The sequence below is a fragment of the Anser brachyrhynchus genome (genome assembly GCF_964034855.1).
Source record: "Anser brachyrhynchus genome assembly, chromosome: Z".
Taxonomy (NCBI): Eukaryota; Metazoa; Chordata; class Aves; order Anseriformes; family Anatidae; genus Anser; species Anser brachyrhynchus.
In genome coordinates, this window is record NC_137697.1 from 32,821,010 (window position 1) to 32,842,172 (window position 21,163).

A 21,163-nucleotide genomic window follows, 5' to 3' on the forward strand; every position below is an offset into this window, starting at 1 on the left:
TCACATGAACTCCCATAAGATAAGAAGAAACTGTGAAAATGATGAGGAAGGTGATGCAACAGGTCACATGCCCTTGGTCCATACTGAACAAGAGATCCATTGTCTCAATTATTTCAATCACTTACGTACTTTAACACAATCTCATAACTGTGTTTCCACTTGTGACAAAACTGGGAAGAAAGTCTGGGACAGATGAAAGTAGTGCTAAAATCAGCATTCAAGAGGCTGCGCAACAGCACCAGAACAAAGGTAAAAATTAATTTAGAGGAAAGATCTGCAATAACATGTCTAAGCTTAGGTTCCTAAAGGTACATTTACACAGGTGCCTAGCCTTCCTGAAAACCAAAGTTGTTCAAGAATGGATATAGAAGACTGAGGTAAGCACCAAGTTTGAAAATCACATCTAAATTCAGATGAGAGACGCTCATCATTAAGTCACTCTATGGAACAATAAGTTTCATTATGACTAATTAAAAAAACACTGCTTTCCCTCAGGAAAGTTAAGACTGAATTAGCAGAAGCTTTCCCTGGACTCCGCCGATTTAATTTTAGTTAGAAATTAAAAGAAAGCTAACTATATTCTCAGAAAAAAAGTAAAAAAAAAAAAAATCCAACCTCTTGTACCATTCTCACTACAGAACAACTGCTACATCACTGAAATTCCTTTGATTAGATCAAGTGTTCTCAGTTTCCTATGGAGCAGAAGTTGCTCAGAGACCATTCAGAAACATATGCAAACATATGGAAAGGGAGAAGATTATCCCATTTTATGAAATAATTTATAAAATACAAAGCTGGAGCCTTCTTCAGTTAAATAGGCCTTCCTGAGTGTTTCATTTTAAACTACAGAGAAAACTTCAAGGGAGAAAAAAATAATCTGAGAAGCTGCCTCAGGTAAGAGGCAACAATAATAATAAAACAAGTAATGCAGTAAAATCAAATTCTGAAAACAATTAAAGAAAGAATTACTCAGCATACATGGAAATAGCTGCTATTTTTCATGGCTGCTGTCTAGTTGTCATCAAACTGAGACTGAAGTTTTACATCCATTGGAGGAGAACTACACCTTTAAGTGCAGAAAAACAACTTTTTTTTTTTTTTTTAAATGTTATGCCACACTCTGACCACCTTAACTGCTTTAAATGTAAAGGTTACTACTATCTACAAGTATTAATACTTACGGATACTTAAGATATAGTAGCACTATAAGGAACTGTATACTTTTGTTCTCTTAGTCAGTCAGACTTACATTGGCAGACGAGAAAGAGCAACTGACTACATTTTTCCTGACAGCCGCCTGACAGTATGCTGAGATTTGGCACTCCTCTGAAATTACAAATACACTTGTAATGTACTTTAAGAAACAATAACACATTAGTGTACACATGCAACCTACTGACGTTGAGAAACACGGTATACTTTGGCAAGGAATACACACAGCTCTTTTAAGGTATGGAAACAGCCACAGAATTTTTAAATGGCAATACAAACATTTTCAAATAAACATTTTAAAATAGTTATTTACAGCCAAGTGGTATAAGGGGACTGTTTTCCAACAGTCTTTCACTTGCCAAATGTTGTGGCTTAACCTCGCAGGCAGCTCAGCACCACACAGCCATTCACTCACTCCCTACTCCCCCAAAGTAGGATGGGGCAGAGAACAAGGAACAAAAAAAAAAAAGTAAAAACTTGTGGGTTGAGATAAAGACAGTTTAACAGCACAGAAAAGGGAGGGATAATAATAATAATATAAAGAATGTGCAAAGCAACTGAGGCACACAATGCAATTGCTCACCACACACTGACCACCAGTGCCCAGCCTGTCCCCGAGCAGCGCGTCCTCTCCCCTCCCCAGCAAGCCAGCCCAGTTTATTGTTCACCATGACATTATATGCTATGGGACATCCCTTTGACCAACCTGGGCCAGCTGTCCTGGCTGTGTTCCCCTCCAACTTCTGGAGTGCCCCCAGGCTCCTCACTGGCAGGGCAGCACAAGGACCTGAAAAGGCCTTGGCTCTGTGTGAGCGCTGCTCTGCAGCAGCTAAAACATCGGTGTGTTATCAGCATTTTTCTCAGCCTAAATCCAAAACACAGCACTGTACCAGCTACTAGGAATAAAACTAACTCTGTCCCAGACAAAACCAGGACACAAACACAAACTGACTGACCCTGAACATTTTTGTCAGCAAGAATATGAAGTTATTACCCTACAATAATTACACCAATATGAGCATTATTGTATAAGAAAAAAAAAAGACAAGTTCATAAATGGTATGTAAGGCACCATCATCATCTCCTTCCCTGCAACTGGCTAGCTGCATTGTTGCTTTTTTCATATTATGGGAAAATTCAAAATCTTAAACTATAACAATTAGCAAAGGACACATTTTCACATAAATCAGTATTTTAATAGCACATGGGAGATAGCAAAAACAGCAAGAGTGGGATTTAACACAAAAATGAGACAGCTCTCTAATGACCACAAGCGCAAGTGGTACAAGCACTTTGTAGGAAAACGTAGCCTGACACTACTGAATTTTAACAAGAACGGACCAGAACCTGTCAGATTTTCCTAAGGAGAATGTGTACAAGTTTTCCCACAAATGAAAGAGGTCTCTGACTTCTTGAGAGGTCTAAATAAGATTTTTTTTGCTTTACACAGAAGCCCTCTGAAGAACTAACTGCACCTCTCAATGCATCATTATGAATAGTTAAGAAAAAACATACACTGTTATCTGTAAGTCTGTTAATAACCCTCACCACAGTTTTCAAAAGGTAAAAATAGAGCTTGCAGCATTTAGAAAGAAAAAAAAAAAAAGCATCAATCACACTATCAGAACTCCATCCCTTTTTGCCTGATCCATATCCTTTTAAGAGTCATTAACTAAAAAGAGATCAAAATTCCAGCAAGATAAAATAGTCACTGGCTATGAATATTTATGATTTCCATAAACTAAAGTGAAAAAAAAGAGATCAAACAAATCAATTGGTTCTTCATAGGAACAAAGTGATCTTATGATTTAATGTATGCAATATGATACTCCAGTTTCTGATATGCCTTACTTGACATTATCAGCTGGAATGTCTAATTAAATAAATTAAGTACCCTTTTCAGCCTAGAATTTGTTACTGGATTGTTATTTTTTTAGTTCAAGGTGACAAAAAACAGTATGCTGAGCATTTTTGCATGTATTTATAGAAAACTGACTCTTTATAATTGCTGTTGCCAGTGTGCACTTATCATCCCCTAAACCTCTGATGTTTGTGTCCTGTTCGTAGGGGAAGTAGCCTGATAAGCTAGGTAAGTGGAAAGGGACGGTCATGAATATCTGGGATTGTCTAGCTAAGCTTTTGTAAATAAAGAGGCTGGATTTCAGTTTGCTTGCAATATTGTAAGATCATTGTACTGCAGACCTGAACAAGTTACTAAGGACCACCAAATAGGGGAATGAAGAAAACTGATATAAATAAAAGCAAACCAGACGACTCTGCATGCTTAACCCTGCTCACCATTCTGGCAGGAAGAATGGACGTAAAACAGACAGCAATTGCCCCTCACTGCAGAAGCAGGCACAGCAGAGGTTACAAAAACAGTGATGGCAGTGTGAACAGTTTTCCTGCAAAGCACAGGGTCATCCAAACGTTTGTTAAAAAAAAGCCATTAGTTCAAGAGATCAGCTAAAAATCTTTACTGAAGTACTGTATCTGGCGTGTTTGTGTGTGTGTGCGAGTTAGCGTATGCACATGTGAGAGTGACACATGTAGAGGAAGGCTAGACACTAAGAGGCCTCACAAAACCAGACTGAAGGTGCTAGACCACAAAAAAGCTGCTGTTAGCTAGCAGCGTCATCACTGGTCTGGTAAAGAAGCCAGAAAAGCTTGACACTACCCATACCTCACTTCAAAGCAAATGGCTTTCAGCAGAAAGCACTGGTTTAGAGAGGCATGACTTGGCTTACAGACACAGGACCAAACTTGCGTTTTGGCTCAAGGATGAAGGAGTTGCTGGAGCGATGCTAAGTGAGGCTACGAAGGACAGAGACACACAGCCTTAGCCTGGCAGCTGGTAGCAAACCGCTGTCCCCTCACAGACAGACAGAAGCACTGCATGCTTTTCAGTTGATTCTACACTTGGAAGTTTATTTATTACTTCCACGATTTGGGTAAAATAATGAGCTTGTCTAATTAAATAACCCATGATTACTTGCTCTATTAAACAATTTGCCTCTGTCGGTACACCTGCCTGCCCGTGAACAGCCTCTTGCACCACAGGGGCAGGCAGCTCCAGACGAAGGTTTGGAAGGAGCTCCTTCCACACCTCCCAGGGGTTGTGGAGCGCAGGGACCCTGCTCAACAAACAGCTTCCAACCTTCCGAGAGCTGACATTTGTCAGGGTGGGTGGATGGCAGAGGAATCAATACGGGTATTTCATACCTGCATGTCATTTATCTTAACGAGGGAGTCAACCATCCACCTTTCTTTGCTCAGAACGCAACGAAGGCTACTGAAACTCTGTTGTTCCGTGCTTGCCTTCACCTTACTCATTTCCTGTGCAGTGTTCATGTCCTCACAGCATGAAGAAGAAAAAAAAAAAAAAACAGCCGAGGAACATACTTTGTTTTATTTTGAAGATTCCAGACAAAGAACAGACAAGAAGGATGCAAGTGAACAATGAACAATTTGGGATGGGGAACAAGAAAGGAAAAAAAAGAAAAAAACAGGTGAAAAGGGCAGGGCAAGACTCAGTAAGAGACTCTGCAACATTGAACTGGGAGTAAAAGAGGAATGGAAAGGAAAGATAGCTGAAGTGCAAGAAAGCCAGAGTAGAAGAGAAATAAATGCGGACAGGCTTTCTACTTCGGTCTATTATAAGCAGACACGCAGTGCCATTAACTTCGTGTAGTCAGAAAGAATACTCAGGGGAGGGGGAAAAAAAAGAAAAAATCAGTAAGTATCTTGTAGCATAGAGTTATGGTGCAGGGAAAACAGCAAAGAAAATTTGATTTTATCCCCATGACAATATAGGTATTTTTGTCCCAACATGCAGAAAGTTCAGTTCACTGTGAAGCAGAGATATATACATTTAGCTCACAGAATAGGCTTTGACATATTCAGTCCTACCTGGTTTGCCTATTGTCAGGTGATTACTATCTCTGCAAAACGGCATCGATCCACAGTCAAGATGAAGGAGGCAGAACAACGCAAAACAACCAACCAAGCTCAAAATGCAGTAGAGCTTTGCAGAGGCAACTGCTCCAACTTGCTCCTGAGTTGCAGAAAAGCTCACAGAAACCTATTTGCAGAGGGCCATTGGAGGAGCCTGTGCAAAAACACCAGCACCAGCTTGTGTAAAAGCCTGTTACTGCTCAGCAGATGTGAGCAGCGTGCTATATTAAATCTCTTCTGCTCATACTGAGCTACTGTGAAATGACAGGATTGCGTCTCCTTGGCTTCATCGCATTCAAATATCAACTGTTATTAGGTGGAGGTGGACAAGAAGCTACAGAGAGAAATTCAGCCTTCACATTCAGCAAAAAGTCACACACACATGCACTTTTTTTTCCCCCTTAATCTCCTCTACTACTTGGTAACCTGCAGCTGGTATACCTGTGTCATATGTGATGTTTATGACCCTTAATAGTGCACATTGGTGCATGACATTGTGTTCTCGAACTCTTCAACAGGATTTTTCATTTCAGGCACAGTTTCTGTTGTTTGAAAATGGCCACAATTTCAAACAGCCAAGTCAGAGAAAATCAGGGTTCCACACACCTCTCCTGAAAAGTTACAAGTCTTTACTAATGTTTCACATCTCTGCTGGTTATCAAGCTTCCTCACCTTCCTCTGGTAGGCACTTGAGCACCACTGGCTTGAAGACAAACACTTACCCTTTCTTGCTGTCATTTCTTTATTAATAATAATACATTTATATATATATGTGAGCCACTGCAAAGTCTGAAGTATCTCAGTGAGGAACATGTCAAGTAGAGAACTATTTGCAGATGGATCAATATAAACTATTATCCACATGTATAATTTTGGCTAAGACGAAAGCAATCATATGAAGAATTCTGGCACCATACAATCAGAGCAAAAGGAAAGAGTGCTTTAATTCTCTAGGTTGACAGCCAGATGTAAGCTTTATAAAAAGAAATAAATGTGTGCAAGAGTTCAGCAAGATATTAAACACTATCTCTACTTTTCACAGTACATACTGTCAATAGGGGAAAATACCCTCCTACACTGTTATTTCAAATGCATTGGTTTCTAATAGAAGATGCAGGTAACGCGTGCTTTAAAAGCTTGTACCACACAGTTTCTTCACTGCCCACATTTGTGATGGCCTTCCAAATGATGTTTTGCCATGCAAAACACAAGGAACTGGAAGTCAGTGTGCACAATGCGCTATAGCAGAAAGTAACATCTGCATGCAGAGAAGAGTCTTTACTTGCATATTCTCTGTGCAGGATAATTTAATGGTTACAAATGGAACCTTTGAGCTAAAGGGAGCAGTCAATGGGGCAAGATGTGAACCCGACATGCTTGAACCTGTATTCATTTTGCAAAAGTTCTGTGCTACACTGTAATTGCAAACTAGCTACAAATACATCATTCATCAGGCTCATTCCTTCATGTGCTCACTGAAATTGTTAAAAGGCTATTTTTCGTAATACTGTTTCCTATTCAAAACCTGGACTGTACTGTCATTTCAACTGAGCTACACTCCTAATAGACAGCTTCTGTTTTGAAGGGTATTGACTACCCACTCTCACAACAACAATCTCTAGATACCGTCAAATGGTCCTAATGCTCTCAGAATAACTTGAAACAAATTTCTTTTTCCCATTTTGCAGTTAGTGGTTTTAATTCTTACCAGGAGAACATGTATTTGATAATAAGGGGAAAAATCCATCATGATTTTCTTTGCCATCTCCAACACCATGTGTCAAATTAAATTTGTTAATATTTTTGAACTTGAAGATAGTCCGTAAATATACTGAGTAGGCTTTTTGCAGAATGCACCATTTTATCAGTGTTATATTTGAGATACGAATCGAAGAACTGTCCAAGTTAAAACAACATCATTTTAACTGTAGTGTGTGTGATCTTCTACCAGCAAGCTTCACCACTACATTCTTACACTCAACTTTGTCACTGCACACTGCCTCAATATAGTTTCCTCCTATCACTTGGCACCATGCAACGTTATTTCCGCAGGCCTGTAATATCAGTAAAGGTGCAATGATTATGCCAAGACTGAATAAGTGAATGATGAGCTGTTCACACCCACTTCTTCGAGGTGTCTCTCTGGACAACATTTATAAAATAATTAGGAACAAGGTTAAGCATCCCGAGAGGTGGATCAAAAATAAGAGGATGCTGTTTCTGAAGAAGTATGTCCTCCCTAATTCCTGCACCGCTATGGGCTTAGTTTGGATTACTTACATCAACATCAACACACAGTGTTTCCCTGTAAGAAATCACAAGATGAGACAAACAACGGTGAAGGAGCCTGTCAAACCACAGCCATTTTACTCAGATTTGATTTACAAAATCGTGAAAACAAAATTACTCCTGTGCCTAGCAGCTTGCAGAAGTAGGCCCTATTTAAAAACAAAACAAACAAAAAAACGCAAGTGGAGGTACCTATGTCACAACCTGAACAAAGATGTCAGCTGCAACAGCTGCAGAAGTATCCACACAAAATGTGATCAGCAAGACCTATCCTAAGGCAAGAAGAGGAAACCACCACCTTCCTGGCACTCCACAGTTCAGAGGTGTCTAACAGGAAACTACTCAACTGCTTAAGTTAACTGTAAATGTAAAGACAGTCTTACATGTGACACTTCCCATCAACAAGAAATTCTCACCTACTAGGTCATCAACACTTGCATCTTCAGCTAAGAAATAGGCCCACCTCTTATAGGAAGAGATTATTTTAGTCAGATAGTCAGGAACCTGCAGGACAAAAAGATCCCTCTAATCATGGAAATGCAGATTCTCTGACATCCTTACTTCCTCTGCAGAAATATAATCCTCCTGCCACTTTCCTTATTCCCTGCGTCCAAAACCAAAATTACATATCAGCCACACTGCTGCAAGGATCACCTGTTTAAAAGCTAAGTTTTAAGTTTTAAAAGCACCATTACTGTTGCTATTGCTTGTTTTGACTTTGCTTTGGAAGAAATTGGAGTGCCAAAATTAGGGTGCATTCTCAACTATTCAGAATCACTGAATTCACAGATGGCAGCTGATTGAATCACCCCGTTTTGTACCGGGACTTTGCAGAATTGCAGTTTCACTCCTTCAGACTTTTGTAAACATTTGTGTAATAGAGAATGGCTCCAAAAATACTATCAGAAACTCTTCCCCCTACTGTATGTGTATTTGTTAACTCTGCTGGTTAAGTATGAGAACAGATGCCTTACCAGTTCTTCCCTTTTATCCTAATTTTTCAAATATCCATTTCTATCTCATCAGCTCTTAGGATGTGGAGCTCAACTGGGTTACTACTTCTCATGCAGTAGATGAGAGCAGCAGTGAAGACACCAGCAAAACTTTCATGTTATTGAGTTGATGAGATGAGTGTTGCAGAAGAGGTTTTATTTATTTGTTTATATTAAGAGCTAATGGTCCATAAAACCTTTAACACATACTCATGCTTTATTTTTTTCTAGGTGGAAAAATCACGCAATATATACAGGGTACAATTAATCCGATTTTCCAATTTAAAGAATTTTGTAATAGTCATGAACTTAGAATGAACCCCAAACTGTGAGACAGGTAGCTAAGAATCCTACACCGTTAAAATGATGTCCTTGTTTCTAACACCTATTTGATGTTCAGTACAAATTTTGCTAAATGTGTACATTCAATCTGATTTTATTTTGAATACAATGATATCAAAGAAACCATGTAGCATGTGACAGCTTACTGTTGCCCGTTAGTTAGCAGTGTGCTTTTTAAGATTTATTTAGAACACAGAATGACCTGTAATAAAAATATTCACCTGAAAAAAACGTTCTGATCAGGAAAAAAGGATAGTTACAGCGAGCTTATGGCATAAAAAAAATGCTTGGATTCAGAAAAAGTAGGAGGTTAGCAGCAGTAACAGCATTAGAAGCGTGCTGGGAGAAGAAGGCCTAAATCATGAACAAACAGAAAAAAAAAGTTTTTGAGCTTTCTTTACAACTAAAAACATGGTTACAATACCATGTAGTAGCTAATTATAGTCTGCCTATAACAACAATATTTACATTTCATCAGGATACCTGTTAAAAGAAAAGAAAGAGGTAGAGTTTGAAGTTGTGAACTTTTCACAGGCTTGGTTATTTTTCTCCCCATGATATATCACTTTGTTGATAAATGCACTTCTCAGTTTTATTTCACTAGTTATTAAGAACACATTAAGGTAATATCAATTCAGTGTCTTCTAGTCTGACAAAATTTGGACCTCATTATTGTTTTTAAAAGTTAATGTTATCACTAGCATTTTTTCTCGTACATATAGCATCCTATATGATCCCCAATTTAGGGCATAAAAGTCCAATGAACTTCACATCTAACACAGGTGCAAGGCTACAGAGAACTCTGTAAATGTTGCGTCAAACAAGTGTATTATGCAGATCTCAAGAGAATAAGGAAAACATGAAGAAAAACAGAAGACAGGAGAAGTAGGTCACCACTCTAGATGATAGCCTTGGTGGACATAGAGCAGGCAGGTGACTTATGGATACACCCTGCCACGGAGAAGAACAGACAGAGAAACCATGCGTGGGCCTGCAACAGACTGCAAAATGGAAACTTTCACTTACCCAACCTGCAGCTGACACTCTCTCTGTGCTCTGAGTTGCTCCAATGCTAAAGCTCTTTATTGTCAGATGATTTGCATGAGTTACCTGTTCTGCACAGGCCTACGACAGTTGATTCATCTCCTATGAATCAGCTGGAAAAGTAAAACCATGCAGGGTAATAGGAGATACTATGTAAGGAAACACTACAAGAAAGAAAACTTGAGCTTTCTGACATGAAAACATTTTAAAAATGATTTTTAGTTGCACTAGTACTTTTTGAAGCTGCTTGTAGCACATACTCAGAAGCAAAGTCCTGTTGTTAAGGAATGCTGTTTTGAATGGCTCTTTTAGTTGAAAAAATACACGGCCCTTACATCACATCTGTAATATACCATAGGTCAAGAAAGGACTAACCTGTACCACTTTCTATAAGAGAGTCCAGTAATAAGCATAAAGGAGGCATATTTACACTTACAAAAGCAGCTCAGTTTCTTACAGTCCTGTATGAAAATACTGTATTTTGACAGCTTTAAAAACACTTATTTGAATGGTTTCAGGAGTTACTAGTGCTTCCTGAAACATTGTAAATGCACAAGAATCTTTTTTCCTAATTGTGTTTGCAGTCTGTCTGCATTGCGGGTTGGAAGAGGAGTGGGAGGGCTGAAGAGAAGTGAGATGAAAGCAGGCTTTACTGAAAATAAACCAGCTTGGTATTCTAGGTCACTCTTCTCCTCAACCCTACAGTCTGCTTCAGTTTTTCATTAAGCTAACACGTAGTCTAACTTTGCAGGTAGATGGCAAGGATCAAATGCCAGTCTTCTCCATCCATTGGCAACACAAGTTGCAGATCAGTCAGCAGAGAAACAGACAAGCATATCTACCACCTGTTCATTGCCTTTGCTGGTAAGAGAGAGAAGGGGGCAAAACCACCTTACAAACAACTCCACCCACCTACCCCACCGAGAATCCATACTCCAATTCATGATCTAGAGGTATACCACTTCAGAAAAGTTGTGGATTGTAAAGCAAATTGCACTTGACACTGGACATATGTCCCTTGTAGACTTTCAACACCCCCCCCAAAAAAAAAAAGACCAGAGACTGAACACCCTGACAGGCTTTAACCTTCCCACCTCTGCTGTGAAAAACAAATTTTCATCAAACATCAGCAGGAAACAAATTGCTATTGGTTTTGGCTTCTCATCATTCTGCTGGACACTGACTAAAGGTAGCAGAAAGCAGAAATGTAATGGTGTACACTGCTCTTTCTCAATAGTTCACACTTAGCCAGCAAGATAACTGAAACAATTTCCCTTCCCCTTTTTCCCTAGCATGAACTCTGTTGGCCAAGCAACTCAAGGCTTAAGCAATGTTTGCAAGCACTGAGGGTACAGCTTTGCCCACTTTACTTGATAGCCAAGAACATCTCAGAAGAGGATGCTTATTGGCTTCATGACAGCATAGCGAAGCTCTCTTTAGTGCTTCAAAGGTGACTCGATATAGTATTTTTCAATTCCAGTGTCTCAGTTGCCCAAGAAACACATACAGTGTGCAGTTCACATGCTGTTTACAAGCTCTCTCAAGTTAAAACATCAAGAAGGTCCTATGCACTTTAAAGAATATCCTCTAGGTTTCCTTCCAGCAATAGGATGAGCAGCAAGAGACAGAGTCACTCCTGTGGACAGCAACAGACACCTACAGCATAAGCAACCTGTTAAGCATCTACATTCAAAGTTTAAATCATGCAAGACATATCCAAATTCTTACAGTCATCATAAGACTGTGGAAGAAAAGAGCCTGCTTAATCATTCTTACATTTTGGAAGAAAATGACAAAGTTAAAATTGCAACAAATGGAGTTACCTTTTTTCCCCTTACATCTAATAGCTGTTGCATCTGAACATCTGAAGCGACAGTTCACTGCAGTATCTATTTTCAATGCAGAGAGCCCTATGCTCTTGAACATAATGTAAATGAACAGATGGAAGGACCAACAATGACCTTACAAGCTCCCAACCCACTGCTGGCTTGTCTAATTATTCAGTAATTGCCAAGTATGATTCTCAGACCGCATGGGTCAATAGAACAGACACAGCAGAATATAACATATTACTTTATGGGGACAAATAACAAGTCACCTAATAGAATATACGGCATGAAATACATTGACAAGGTCCATTAGATAGCACAGGTGTTTCACAGCAACAAATTTAACACCATGCTGCAGGAATTTGCCACAGAAGCTACAGCAGAAGCAGATGCACAGCCAGCATTTGCCTACCATGCACACAGACAGATACCACTGAGCACCCAGCCCCACTTACAACCTCAAGCTCACTGGAACAGCCATGCAGACAGACAGACAGAAGCCCTCACCATAAGACGGTACCCTTTCCTATATTCAGAATGCTGTATTTATTTCTTCTTTTTTTCAGTTAGCCCTTAAAAGCAGATCTCTTACAACTTTTGTTGTTTAGTCCTTAAGAGTCTCTCAAATAAAGGGGTGAACCCTTGCACCCTTCATTTCCACTCTAAGAAACAGGTCCCAAGGGGTGAGCCCTGGTTTTCTTCTCATATCCCAGACTTTAAACTGTAGCTCGTCACGCGGAGTACAGAGTTGAACTTCACAATATAAGCACAGGCTTTAAACAGTAAGTGAAAACTTATTTTTGATTAAGGCTAGGCCATGTTAATGAGCTTTATGAAATGTTTTTACACTCAGTGCCTTATAGAATAAACCTACACAAACAGAGGTTACAAGAACCATTGCAGCTTGCTCAACTCCTCATTCCCATGTACCAACTAGCTTTAATTCTTCAATAAAATGCAAAGTTGCATGAGGTGTGCTCTATAAAATTTGTGTTTGTAAACTTCATATGTATTTATTTTGCTCCTGCAAATCCCACTTCCACTACATTATCACCATAATACCATCCTTACTTTGCAGATGCACACTTTTACATAGTATTTTGCAGTTTGCAAAACACTTTGTAAATATCATCTACAGCTGATAGGTGGAAGCAACAAATTCACAGAATTAATGTTTATACTAAAAACTGAGGTCCCACAGAACAACTCTGATCCTCCTCCTTCCTACATCAACAACTGCCTCGTTTCAGTTTGCAGAAATGCAAAACACCTAAATTCAAAATTGTTTGCTCCCAACCTTTTCAGCTTTCTTGCCTCTAAATACAATAGTCCCCACTGTTTCAAATGTATTCTGCATAAAAACATAAGATAAACAATACTAAAAAAGCGCTGCAAGGAAACACAGATATTTTTGCTACTACAAGAAAGTTTTAATCCAATTATTGAATTCATATCAGAGGTTCTTCCCTTTCATCGATAATTTGCCTAGACTTCATTGCAAGTGGAAGAATTAAGTATCAGTTTTCACTATTCCTACTTACTTAACATCCCTCAAAATACTTTATAAAAACATTTCTATTTCTAGTAGTTTTTATATAGTTTGTGATGCTTTACCACAGTATTTCAATGTTGCGAACACTGACAAAAATGTTCACCTTTTAACAAAAAAGACAGAATTCCAAAAGAAACCTCCTGTCCCTGTTGTGACAGTTTCAAGTTATACTCTGCTATTAAGGTCTGTGTAAAAATCAAGACGTTGCTCAATAGCAGCCAACAAAAGTATCCTAAGGCATCTTTTGCTTTTAACTCAATTTTTGAGGCACACTCCCTCAATTCAAGGAAAGAAAGATGGTATTCCCTCATGTCCTTTACCATCATTTGCAGGTATACCAAACCAGAGCTAATACATTCTACTAACATCACTTTCTGACAAAAAAAAACAACTCATTAATGGTTTCCCACCATGGTCTGTTATTACACCTCTAGCTTCAGTTGAAGGCAGATGAAAGTGCTACTGGCATCTTCAGCTACAGTTTAACTATTCTGGACAGAGAATGTGCATGTATGCTTTCATGTTTGTTATAGCTAATGATGCTATCCCGACAATGCACATTAAACTGGACATTTACTGGAGATTAAAAAGATGGATTAAAAAAGATTGGACATCAAAGCAAATAAGCCCACAAGGACATATAGAGTAAAAGATTTGAGGGAATTTCAGATCTTATTTTAGTTACATAAATTACTTTTAAATCAAAGTTCTATAAAATCTGAATGTACAACATATGAATAGACCAGTTAATGCTCAATTAAAATAAACAGAACACCCCAATATTAAATTCAGGCTCTTCTCTGAGTCCCACACAACCAAGGGGAAATCCCTCTGAGTTTTGCAAAGTCTTATGAACTGTTTGATGTTATTGTCTCCGGTTGACATCTCCGATCAAGTCTGTCTGGCACAGGGATGCGGCCATAAATAGGCAAGAATCAACTCAAGTAAGAGCTAGTACAGTGTCATGTATGAAAAACAGATTTAAAGAGATTTTATCATAATTGCCGTGGTTTGTATTTCTGAAATAAATCACTATGCTGTTTTATTTCAAGTAGTGTGCCTCAGGGTAGGAAAAAAAAGAATAAAAACAGATTAGTCTGCAATATCTCCCTTTTGAAAGGCCCATATACAATCAAGGCTGGAATATGACCTGGCAATATAAGTTATTATTCAAAATAATGAAGTTAAGCAATTTTGCTTCCAGTATACAATTAATACAGAAGTTTGTATTATCCCTACAGTTCTCAGTAAATGCCTTTATTTAATAAAAAGATGTCTGTTCATTAGCCATTTTTTTTCAAACTGAACTTTTAATTACTCAAACGCAAACCTTAGAAGAATGAAATATGCGAAGCCACACTTCGTTACACAGTAATACCACATCGTGACCAAAGAGATCCCAGTCCTCCAAACGTGGCTGACTTCGACAACGCAATTCCAAGCCAAACAGAGACCCAAATCAGCTGGGGATCAGGCAGGTGCACCAGTCCTTTACAGTAACATGTGACATACCCCGACACACGTTCCCCTGCTGCCACACATGAGCATCAAGACAGGGCTGGTGTCTCACCTCCGCCAGTGGCTCCCGGAACACAGTTGGCCACGGCACTACACCGGTCACAATGCCCAGTCACGGCCACAATGCTCAGCTATGGCCACCGCCTACACAGGAGACATGCCGACACGTGCGGAAAAGCTGTGTCTGGGTGGGAGCTCCGTTCCCCGCAGGGCACGCACCTAGCAAGGGCTTGCTAGCAGAAACGTGCAGACTCACATCCCACCTCCCCAGTACCTGCCTGTGCCACGGGGAGAGCGAGGGATGAGACGGCCGTGAGGCAACGGGAACAGCGTGACGGTGTGGAAAGGCCTGGTTTAGGTTTCAACACCCTGTGTTCACGAATGGTCCCTTCACACCAAGCTGGAGCTGTGACCGAAGTGGTGAGATGCAAAGGGCGCTCCTGAGCAACAGGCAGTCTCTGTGATGTGCGCACACCACCTGGGAGGAGTCAAGCCGAGTGCTAAAGGTGACTGCACTTAGTAATTGTACAGATGTTCACAACTACCTACCAGTTAATGATTGACCTCCAGCTAAGGTCAAGCAGCTGTTTGCAAATTCTCATTCTTAAATCACAGATAAATAAATTCTAGCAACAAAAACATAAGGGTGGGCACTGACGATGCACAACTGCTTAGGGGCTGCACTGAAGCCACAGTCTAATCATAAATGTGCTTAAACTATGGTGATGTTTCTTGAGCAGGTTCAAAGACGAGTTCTGTGGCACACAGCCGCTGTAGGGATCCTTACACAACTTTTCTTCTGGAGAAACGAAGGCAAACAGGGTATTGCTCTCTAAGAAGAGGTTGGCGTATCGATCTTCAGATACATTTTCCACCCTTTAGAGTTCCTGTCACCGCCCAACATAAAGCACATGAAGCAGAAAGAAGCTGGGTAGCGCCAAACATAGAGAAGACTTGTCAAAATAAACTCAGAGGTGCGAACCATGCAATGCTGTTTGAGCTTTAGTACAACAGAGTTCAGATCCCAGAGAAATGCAGCTAATTCTACAAATTGGAGTCCTTAAAGACAGAGCAGACCATGACTCCTTCTTCTTTCTAAACCAGATTGCTAATGCCTCACACAGTTAGAAAATACCATTAATGCTCAGTCTGAAAACTTCAAGGTAACGATTGCCTCTCTTAGTTTTGCAAGCTAAAGTTATGTGCAAACACATTCAGCCTTTCTAAGGCAAGCACAGAATCTCTTAAAATTAAGAGCAAGGTAAGTGCACATTAGTGCCCCCCCACCCCGCAAAAAAATTTATACAGAAAAGGGAAAAAGTGAGAGTGCTAATTAGCAATGGAATAATGACCTACTGGATTGCTATTGGGAAGATGAAAGTAATTGATCAGTTCAGCTGCTAACAGAAGACAATAGTCCCAATTTGAGCTGCAGCATGAAGAACCAGTACCTGTGAAGAGTTGTCTGAAATGCTCCTTTTTTTACACTGATGTTTTGGATGCCAGCTCTTCAAGAACCAATACCACGAACCAGTAACTCAGAAGAGTGGTTTGAAAGTCAAAGCTTTTACACTGAAGCTTTGCATACTAGCTCTTAGTCAATTCGAGCACAACAGGAGGGCTTGTGCTCACTTAATAATAACCTAGTTAGCCGAGGTAAGGAGACATTAATGAGGACAACACTGCTTTCATTGCAGGCTATATAGGCTGCACATGACTCAAAGTATTCATTCACTACTCAAAACCTCAGGTTTTGCTCATCTGCTACAAACAGATAGTCAAATAAGGTAGACAATGCTAGGTGGGGTCTGTCTGTCTGCAGAAACATTTCAGGCTCCAGTGTAAGTGTATACAAAGTACATGACAAAAGTAATATATAGGTACACACCAACACACAACAAGAATTGTTATGCTCTCTAGCACTACTGTAACCGAAAGGAGCAGAAGCAATCTTGTAAACCCTAAATAAAGGCATGGGACAGCCTTACAAAACATCCAGCCTAGTTAAGTACTGGTATGTTTCTTGGCTCTTTTGCATGAGAAGACTACAGTATGCTAAATCTGCTCTTTAACATATGCAAACAATTAAAATGTTGCTCCACAGCTCAAAATTAGTCGCCTGTGTTCTACATAATTCCAGGCAGAGCGCTTGGGACTCAGAATAGATGACAGTTTACAGTGCTCCAAGACTTAATTAACATTTTGAGCTAACAAGTAGGACGCTTCTCCGACTGTTGGAGTTTCCTTTTACAAACACTGAGGCATAAGTTTGAATAAAGCATCCTTCAGAGTACATTTCAGATGTGAAACAACACATGAACCATCTTAACCTAAATATTTATAGCTACAAACTATTTGTTCTTTAAGTCCCAGCTTTGAAACTTGATGTTTGAATTAATAAATAAATAAAAAATGAACTTCATAATGAACATTTTAACAGGTATTCCTACATAAATGAAACAAAAACGATTTACTATTTATATTTCTATTTAAGAGGTTCTGCTGAATTAGTACGACTTATTTTATTGAATAGGTCTGAAAGTTTTGGTAAGCTTTTTGCAAAATTAGTTTAATTTTTGGTAAAAAATATCAGTAAAGCTTCAGCTAACTTCACTGCTTTATCTAATTACAACAGAATTTTAAAAGGTATCAAAGTTACACAGGCATTTGTGTTTTCATTCGGGGTATTTTTAGTATCTCATAGTTGAATTCCATTATCTGCACACCCAGCAACAATATTTTCTGTATTCTTCTGCCTTGACATGACTGAAGTAGTCCCAGCAGCACCACATCTCTGTAAGAGATGACCACCACATATTTCAGCAGAAGTACAACAACCTGAGAAAAAGCGATCCTGAAAGAGAGCGATCCTTACTCATCCACAGTCCTGGATGAGTCCAACTATTTCTTGTATGAAGATTGCAAAGCCCTGAAGCAAAGTAAGGTTTCAACTCAGATTTCTATTGCTACTCAGAAATATGTAGCAATATCATTTGCTAATAATTCCGTGTCCTACTGTAGTGATCTATGAATAGCTGGCAAAGGCTTTACAGTATAAACAAAACCCAGTAACATAAAATGTACAAGTATCATTATTTAATAAGATGACCTGTTACATCATCATGTTTGTATTAAAAACAAAACCAGAAGCTGTGGACACCCATGAAAGGGTTTTCTGTTTCCTAGCCAAAAACCTCTTCATAATACTTCTTTGTTTCCGTGTTGAACAGAGTGACTGAACTTCATGGGTGTCTCTCTGCCCTTCCAGGATCTTCCACTACCACTCTGAATGCAAAGTTGACTGGGGAATAAAGGGCAAAAGTACCAGTCCCTCAAAGGTTTCTGTGTGTGCCTGTCCTCATGTACCACAACGTACCTTACACAATTAACCATACTGACTTTCACGTGAGTTAAAACCAAGGAGAGACAATAGCCCTGGCAGAACCTGGGTGCCCAAGTTTGACCTAAAGGCATGCTCCTGAATGCAAGGTAAGTCACGCTCCATTTTCTTTCCAGACTACTCAGCCAGAGCACAAACAACACCCTCAGAGCCACAGAAGTACCATTTTACCTCTGCAGAGCTGGGTGGACTCTGTAGGAGACCCCCACACCCCACAAATCAGAACCAACCCCTCTTCTGTCTGAACAGACTCACACAAAATATACCACAAAGCAGAGAAGGTCGTTAGGAGTACCCACGGGTGTAGATCTGCTGGTTATGCTTTGTACTATGAAGAAGATGAGGTGCAGTCATCCTTAACTTCAGTCATGAGCCAGAAAGACTACACTGCATGGAAACCCCTCCAACAGCCGCAAATATAAATTTCTAAGTCTCTTCTAATATGGGAAGCAGACACCCTGGGGGAAAAAAGCTTCCCTAGTGAATCACTGAATAGGATTATTTATTGCCTTAGTGACAATTTTTTAGGATTATTCAGCAAAAAATATTCAAACAAACCAGTACACCAGCCCTCTCGAATCTGTGAGCGATTAGAACAAGTAAGGTCTCACTGAAGCCTAAAGTCTGTGACACACTTGACCCATCTCTTACTCGAATTCTGAATGCCAGAACTAACACTGAAGTAACTTTAAATAATAAAGTGATCCAAAAAAAACTTAGCTCCAATAACAAAACACTGACAACAAAGTTCAGCGTTCTTACCTGAGGTTGTTTTGGTTCTTTCACAGAAGTTTAAAAACATCACTGTCTTTCTATTGCCAAATACTGGCAGATAAAGTGCATACCACTGAACCCGCACGCCTCTACAGAGGAGGAAGCACCAACAAGCTACATAGCACAAACTGACGTGCTATAAACCTGGGCATGGTCTCATACAAAGATTACATCGCTCTCAGGCAAAAACACCTGATGCATGACACATCAAAAACAAGACAGAACTCTAATTAGGTACAAAGGAAAAGAACATCTGCAGAACCTTTCAATGTACAAATCCACAGAATCCTACAATCTTTCTACTTAATTCCATCATCCTCTGAAGATTTCTGTATAAAGCCATACTAGAAAGCACATAAAATTCTAAATTCCCTTTTAAAACCCTACACATTTACAGCTTGGATTAGGGAAGGTACATAAACATGAAAATTCTCATATTGACACCCCCCCAGATGTCTTCATTAATCTTCTATTTGGAGATTGGCAGTAGTGGTGGCTGCATGGGATTTTTAAGTTATCCAAACAAGAAGCTGGCTGCCCCCACATTTCTCTGGGTCTGGAACGCTTAGGATAGTTTAACAACAACTGAGTTTGCTGGAGAGAGAAAAAAAAAAGTCAAACAATGAAAACCCATTTCCCAAATGTTGTAAACCAACAGATTGCAAACCATGCTCCAAATCACTTAGAGACTAGCAAAAACTTTTAGTGAGCTAAAGAAAAATAAAACCATTTGACATGCAGCCCGTGACCCTACTTGTTGCCTTAAAAGTCAGCAGTAATTAGCACACCACAGTTTGAGACACGCAGTTAATCCTATTCATTACCTAAAAAAACCCAAACCACCAACTTGAGACCTGAGGAAAAAACAGCAGTTTGTAATGAAGCCAAGAGGACCACTCTCGCGGTCCGTGTGGCTAATGGCAGGAGACTTCATGAGTTACGGGACTGTTACTCCAGCACTGGGAAAACAGTCAGCAGCAGCAGCGAAGCCACAGGGGCCAGAGCCTAGCGCAGGGCCCCAGCCCCAGCCCGGGGCAGGTGCCCCCACCAGCTCAGCACCCTCAGCACCACCCTGCTCCCCCAGCTGCCAGGGCTAGCTAGGCTGAGACCCGAGGAGTGATAGGCACACCCCTGCTACAATTAGGCTGTCATTTAGCTGGCATTCAGCTGACTCACACGGGTACCCCGGCCAAGAACTTCTCGTGAAAACAAACTCGACAGGAGAAATAAGCAAATGACTTTCCCAGATAGAGAGGGACGGGAAGTTCTGTGCACACAGCGGCCCAGGAGAATCCAGCCCGTCCACTCCCCTGCAGATACAGCTCTGCCCAAGGCCTTTGCTACGGTACAGTTGCTGGCAGAGAAAGTCCCAGCAGGTGCACAAAGCGAGACCCGGACCGTGATGCAGGCTGGGCACCCGGTGTGGGCAGCAGCTGCTGCAGCCAAGCACATTGCCGTCTCTTGACTGGATTACAGGAGGGCTGACAGAAACCTCACACGCGGTTTTCTCAAGAGCTAAAGAAGCTGAAAGGTCTCTACCTGTTAATTCCACATCTCTACCATGTCCCCACTGCTGTTTGCACACCCCTCAGTTCATAGTGCAACCCTGCAAGTGGCCATACTAGCAAACTGCACCACTGAAAGAGCTAGCCGAGAAACAGCTCTCCTCCACACCAACTTCTTTTGTTCCTGCAATTATTCTTCACTCAGATCAGCTCAGTGATCTGATATTATCACAAAGCCTCACCAACAGTTGTGCAACCACAGCCAAAAAAGTGGCAAACTGCCATAACAGCTGTAGTATTTTATGTCAGCTCTAGTGCTGAAGGCAACATCCCATTACTGCTCATCAAACTATAAACTTAAATGCTAGCAGTTTCCTCCAGTTCAAATGACATTGCCATGTTTTGGGAGATGTAAACAAGATTTAACAATTGATTTTGTAAATTACAGCAATATTTCTATTGCTGAATGGTATTCAATTTTTCAACTATTTGTGTAATCAAACCATCTGTGTATTTGCATCCATTATACTTAATATAATTGTGATCATGTTCTGAACCTCCATCAAAGGACACTAAGTTAGGCCTTCTAAATTATAGTTTCAAGTGCAGGAAACCTGCAACTCAGTAATTCTGTACAGTAACAAAATCAGTCAAGTGGAACCAAAGTCTGGATCCCCAGGCTGAGTTTTATTATGAACAGTGAAGTGGTCACCACTAAGAGAGGACAGAAATCTTCTTATTAACACTGGGAT

At 40.1% G+C, this 21,163-nt stretch overlaps 1 protein-coding gene across 5 annotated transcripts in view; it reads right to left on the minus strand.

The window, feature by feature from the left end:
* PIP5K1B (phosphatidylinositol-4-phosphate 5-kinase type 1 beta) overlaps positions 1-21,163 on the minus strand; it is a 109,521-nt gene that overhangs the window by 84,821 nt on the left and 3,537 nt on the right. The gene's annotated exons all lie outside the window — the stretch shown is intronic.